Source organism: Lipotes vexillifer, unplaced genomic scaffold (assembly GCF_000442215.2).
Source record: "Lipotes vexillifer unplaced genomic scaffold, Lipotes_vexillifer_v1.1 scaffold605, whole genome shotgun sequence".
NCBI lineage: Eukaryota > Metazoa > Chordata > Mammalia > Artiodactyla > Lipotidae > Lipotes > Lipotes vexillifer.
In genome coordinates this window covers 422,751-428,999 of record NW_006774406.1, presented here as the reverse complement: position 1 = coordinate 428,999, position 6,249 = coordinate 422,751, and positions in this window count along the sequence as shown.

Sequence of the window (6,249 nt, the reverse complement as noted above, 5' to 3'; positions counted from 1 at the left end):
CCCCGTAAGCAGAGACTGAAACAAGTACTTGAGTGCCGGTAATTTGTTTGGGGGTTAACACAATGTGCCGGAGTGAAGAACTACAGAGACTAAAATAAAAGAAGGGGGAAAAAAACTTACATAAGTGTTCATTCTGGATTCATTATTAAGGTGTACAAAAAGGTCTTACTTCTGCCAGGACTAAGAATGTTATCTCCCAGAATAATCCATCTAAAGAACAGGAAACAAGAGCTCCCACCCCTCACTGATCAAGGGTTGACTCAGGGCAACCCTGTATTTCCAAGATGCCTATGAAGTTAAGATGAACAAGTGCCCATGAGTATCTGGTAGCTTTGGAGAACCACTAGGGTAGAGGGCAAAGATGCCCAGTCCGTGCTAATACAAGATGCTGTCGATGAAAAGTGAATCACATCTTCTTCATGGAACTCTCCACCTGAGCTGTGGCTGGAATCAAAGTTATAGCCAAGAGGATATAAGTTGATGCATACTAGATGCATCTCCTGTACAATCAGAACAGAACAAGAGATATCTGTGGAAAAACATGACTTTGGGACAACCTGACACATAAAAACACATATCTGCCACCTATGAAGTTTTAAGGCCTTATATTAGACATAAAATCCCAAATAAGCTGGCTGCACATATTAGTTCTTTGTGTTTCAATATTTCTCTTCCTTGATATTTATATATGTATAAATAATTTTTATCTATGTGTAAATGACTATACTGATAAGTTTTGCCATACACTTACAGAAGAAATAATATCATTTCTACACAAAAAATCTCAGAATATTAAACTCAACTCACCTTACGAGGCTGGTATTACTCTGATACCATAACCAGAAAAGACATACAAAGAAAATTACAGACTAATATATACCTCATGAATATAAAATTTTGAAAATTAATAAAATTTTAGAAAATTGAATCCAGCAATATTACAATAGGATCATAAATCATGACCCAATCAAGTTTTTCACTGGAAAGCAGGGTTGGTTTAACATTGCAAAATCAGTGTAATTCACTATAAATTGAGTTAAGAAAGGTGGGAAATGTGATCATCTCAGTAGATTCAGAGAAAAAATCTGATAAAATACAACATCCATGACTGATAAAAATTCTCACCAAGCTAGAAATTGCAGGAATATTACTTAACCTGATAAAAAGCATCTATGAAAATACTATACCAACATCACAATCAATGACGAAGGAATTAATGTTTCTGTGCTAAGTTCAGGGCTGCAAGAAGAATGTCCTCTCTCACCACATATATTTAATGTTGTACTGGAGTTTCTAGCCAAGGACACAAGACAAGAAAAAGAAATAAAAGGAATCAAGATTACAGGAGAAGTGAAACTGTATTTATTCCCAGATGACATCGTTACCTATTTAGAAAATCCTTTGGAATATACAAAAAGTTATTAAAACTAGTAAATGAGTTTAGCAAGTTTGCAGGATAGAAGATTAATATACAAGTATCAACTGTATTTCTATATACTTTCAACGAACAATTAGAAATTGAAATCAAAAGAGTACCATTTTAATAGTATCAAAAATGTGAAATTCAGGGGCTTCCCTGGTGGCGCAGTGGTTGAGAGTCCCCCTGCCGATGCAGGGGACATGGGTTCGTGCCCCGGTCCGGGAAGATACCACGTGCCGCAGAGCGGCTAGGCCCGTGAGCCATGGCCGCTGAGCCTGTGCGTCCGGACCTGTGCTCCACAACAGGAGAGGCCACACGAGTGAGAGGCCCGTGAACCCAAAAAAAAGAAATTCTTCAGATAAATTTAAAAATAGATATCAAAATTTGTGTGCTGAAAACTACAGAACATTGCTGAGAGAAACTAAAGACCTTAGTAAATGGAGAACCATATGGTGTTCATGTTAGGATGTCATTTATGCCCAAGTTGATCTTTAGATTCAAAGAGATCTTAATTGAAATCCCAGCAGTCTATTTTTTAGAAGCTGATACTCTGACTCTGAAATTCATATGGAAGAGCAAAATACCAAGAATATCAAAATAGCTTTTTAAAAAATGAACAAAGTTGAAGGATTTATACAACCTAAATTCAAGATTTACAGTAAAGCCATGGTAATCAAGGCAGTGCGGTATTGGCACAAAGACAGACACACAGATCAATGTAACAGAATACAAACTCCAGAAATAGACCCACACATATATGGTCAATTCGTTTTTGAAAAAGTTGCAAAGGTAACGTGGTGGAGAGAGGATTATTTTTTTTAGCAAATGGCACTGAAGCAAGTGCATATGTGTATGTAAAAAATACACTTTGATCCTCATACTATATACAAAAACTAACTCAAAATGCATCATAGGTCTCAGTATAAAATCTAAAACTGTAAGAATTCTTGACTAAAACGAAGGGGGAAAACCTTTGTGACCTTTGTTTAAGCAAAGATTTCTTTTTCATATAAATTTATTTATTTATTTATTGTCTGCGTTAGGTCTTCGTTGCTGCTTGCGGGCTTTCTCTAGTTGTGGCGAGTGGGGGCCACTCTTCCTTGCAGTGTACGGGCTTCTCATTGCAGTGGCTTCTCTTGTTGCAGAGCACGGGCTCTAGGCCCTCCAGCTTCAGTAGGTGTGGCACATGGGCTCAGTAGTTGTGGCTCGCGGGCTCTAGAGCACAGGCTCAGTAGTTGTGGCGCACGGGCTTAGTTGCTCCGCGGCATGTGGGATCTTCCTGGACTGGCAGGGAAGTCAGTGTGTCCCCTGCACTGGCAGGCAGATTCTTAACCACTGTGCCACCAAGGAAGCCCAAGAAAAGATTTATTAGATCTAACATCAAGTGCATGATCCATAAACGAAAAAAATAATAAACTTTATTTCATAGAAATTAATGACTTCTCCTCTTGCAAAGACACTGTTTAGAATGAAAAGACAAGCCACAGTTTAGGAGGAAATATTTGCAAGTAACATATAAAGGACTAGTGCCCACAATATATAAAGAACTCTCAAAACTGAATAATAAAAAAACAAACAAACAATTAAAAATAGGCAAAAAAAAAGGGCTTCCCTGGTGGCGCAGTGGTTGAGAGTCCACCTGCCGATGCAGGGGACGCGGGTTTGTGCCCCGGCCCGTGAAGATCCCACATGCCATGGAGTGGCTGGGCCCGTGAGCCATGGCCGCTGAGCCTGTGCGTCCGGAGCCTGTGCTCCACAACGGGAGAGGCCACAACAGTGAGAGGCCCGCGTAGAGCAAAAAAAAAAAGGCAAAAAATTAAATATATGTTACTAAAGAAGATATTTGAATGGCAAATAAGCACATTAAAAATATGTTCAACATCTACAGATAAATGCAAATTAAAGCCACACCACAAGGGAATAACTCTACACATGGATTAGAAAGCCTAAAAATAAAAAGATCGACCATACCAAGTATTATTGAGGATGTGGAGGAATTTGAATTCTCATACACTTATGGTAGAAATGTAAAATGGTCCAAAAATGTTGGAAACAGTATGATGGTTTCTTGAAAATTAAAGACACACTTAACATACGATCAGTGATCACTCTCCTGTATTTTTTTTTTTTTTTTTTTTGCTGTACGCGGGCCTCTCACTGTTGTGGCCTCTCCCGTTGCGGAGCATAGGCTCCGGACGCGCAGGCTCAGCGGCCATGGCTCATGGGCCCAGCCGCTCCACGACATGTGGGATCCTCCCGGACCGGGGCATGAACCCGCGTCCCCTGCATCGGCAGACGGACTCTCAACCACTGTGCCACCAGGGAAGCCCTCTCCTGTATATTTATCCAGAGAACATGTTCATACAAAGCATATGTCCAGACAAAGACTTGCACATAAGTGTTCATAAAAGATTATTTTGTAATAGCCAAAAAGTGGAGAAAAATATACATCAAGATGAGAATGGATAACCAAGTTGTGGTATGTACACACAATGGAACACTACTCAGGAATAAAAAGGAGTAAGTTAGCACTAACAGTAAAGACAACAGCACAGATGACTCTCAGATACACTATAGTGAGTGAAATAAGCCAGAGGAGGAAAAATACATACTGTATGCTTCCATTTCTACAAAATTTTAGAAATAATCTATTATTAGAACAGAAAGAGTGGGTTTGATAACTGGTAGGAGGGAGATTTTGGAGAGGATGCATATGTTCATTATCTTGATTATGGTGATGGTTTTGTGATGGTCTCACATACTGATATATTCCACGTACACACGCGTGCGCACAGACATACATATGTAAAAATTTACCAAATCGTGCAATTTAGCGTGCAGTTTATTGTATATTAATTATATTTCAACAAAGCTGTTTAATATAAGTGCATCATTTTCTTCCATCTTAGACATTGTATACAAATCAAATTTCCTTTTCCTTTCTAACTCAGGATAATTGTTTGGTATATTAACTGCATTTTTGAACCAAAGTATACAAATAATGTCAGTATCTGTTAGTTAATTGAGCCCGTTTACCCACACAAGTGGCCCTGGGCTTCTGTGTTTTGTGAAATTTTGTTTCAGCTTTTTAGAGTTTGTTATCAGTGGTTTCAAATATCAAAAATTTTGTCTTTTGATTTATTGCTTTAAACCTGTAATAGAATGTAACCCTTATCATCCAGTTAGAAGTCAACCAAATATTATAGGAGGACGTGTTATAAAAATACCATCTCTGAAGTCAATAAACTCAGGTTCAAATTCTGACTCTACCGCTAACTGGCTGTGGATCCAAGGAAAGTTATTTTTAGTCAATCCTCAGTCACCCCATCATGAAATGGGACTGCTACTGGCTAATTCATTGGTTTAGTTTGGAGAATAAATAAAACACTGTATGTATATACAAGGTCTTGTACACGGTAGACATCAAAGTTTTGCATTCCTTTCTCTCTTTTTTAAAGTAATACCTGTTATTTACTTATTTTAAATGTTTATTTATTTATTTGTCTGTGCCGGATCTTAGTTCTGGCACGCGGGATCTTCACTGCATGTGGGATCTTTGTTGCAACATGTGGGATCTTCATGGCGACACGTGGGATCTTTAGTTGTGGCATGTGGGATCTAGTTCCCTGACCAGGGATCAAACCTGGGCCCGCTGCATTGGGAGCACGGAGTCTTAGCCACTGGACCACCGGCGAACTCCCTAGCATTCCTCTCTTCATTGTATTAGATGAATTAACACTAACTGTCTAGCTGATAAAGCCCCAAAACCTCAGTGGCTAAGTGCAATAGAAATTTATTTCTTGCTCACGGAATGTCCAATTGGTAGCAGGGAGTGGGGGGGTGGTAGCTTTCGGGGTCTTGGCCATTCAGTACAAGGCACACTGCAAGCATCAATTTCCGGCCAGCCATGCAGAGAGAGTTAGTGCAGGATATTTTGAGAGGTTTCTGTGGGCCAGGCTTGAAGGTAGCATATGTTATTTCTAGCAACATTCACTTCACCAGGACACAGTCTTGTGACCATAGCCTAGGAAGGAAGTGGAAACCACATTTTGGTGAATAGCTAGCATGTTTCTACCACATTCCCTGTGCCAATCAAGAATGAAAGTCTGAGAAACACTCAGATGAGCTTTAGGATATAGCGTTAGTAATATCCATTTGTTATACAGAGCCTATGTCAGGGCTATATTTTAGAATTGAGGTTGTTCATACGTGAATTTTTATGTGAGGTGGTGTTATCACTCTAAATACTAATGGTTATAAAATGATAATAATCATCATCCCTGTGGATGTCCTCAGCCACTAGTTCTTGAATGCCAGCTTTCCAACAAGCAGCAAACTCTGCATTTTACCAATATTACTTCATTAATTGCTGGTTTAGAGTGGAGAATTCTTAAAGACAGAGGCATATCTTGTTTTTTTCCTGCAAGTATTCTGATGCTGAGTACAGTAAAAACAGACTATGATTGATATTTTTTGAAAGAATAAATATTAGAAACAGAATTTGAAAACCTAGGAAATCGATCTCAGTTGTTCTAGCTTCCCAGACACTAATGTATGCTCACCATATTTTTAAGTGTATCTTAAAATGTCTTAGAATGGAGATATCAATATTAGTAATGCCTGTCTTGGAACTATGCTTCTGAGGATTCAATAAATTATATCTTATGACAAATTTTTATCTACGAAAACTGACAGAAACTGATTCTCAAGAGAATATGGCTTATTTACAGAATTTTTTGTGTGTAATTTATTCAGCTATTCACACGAATACTGGAACTTCATTGCTGACTTTTCTTAAATTACACATTCTTTCACTAAAAAAGGAAGTT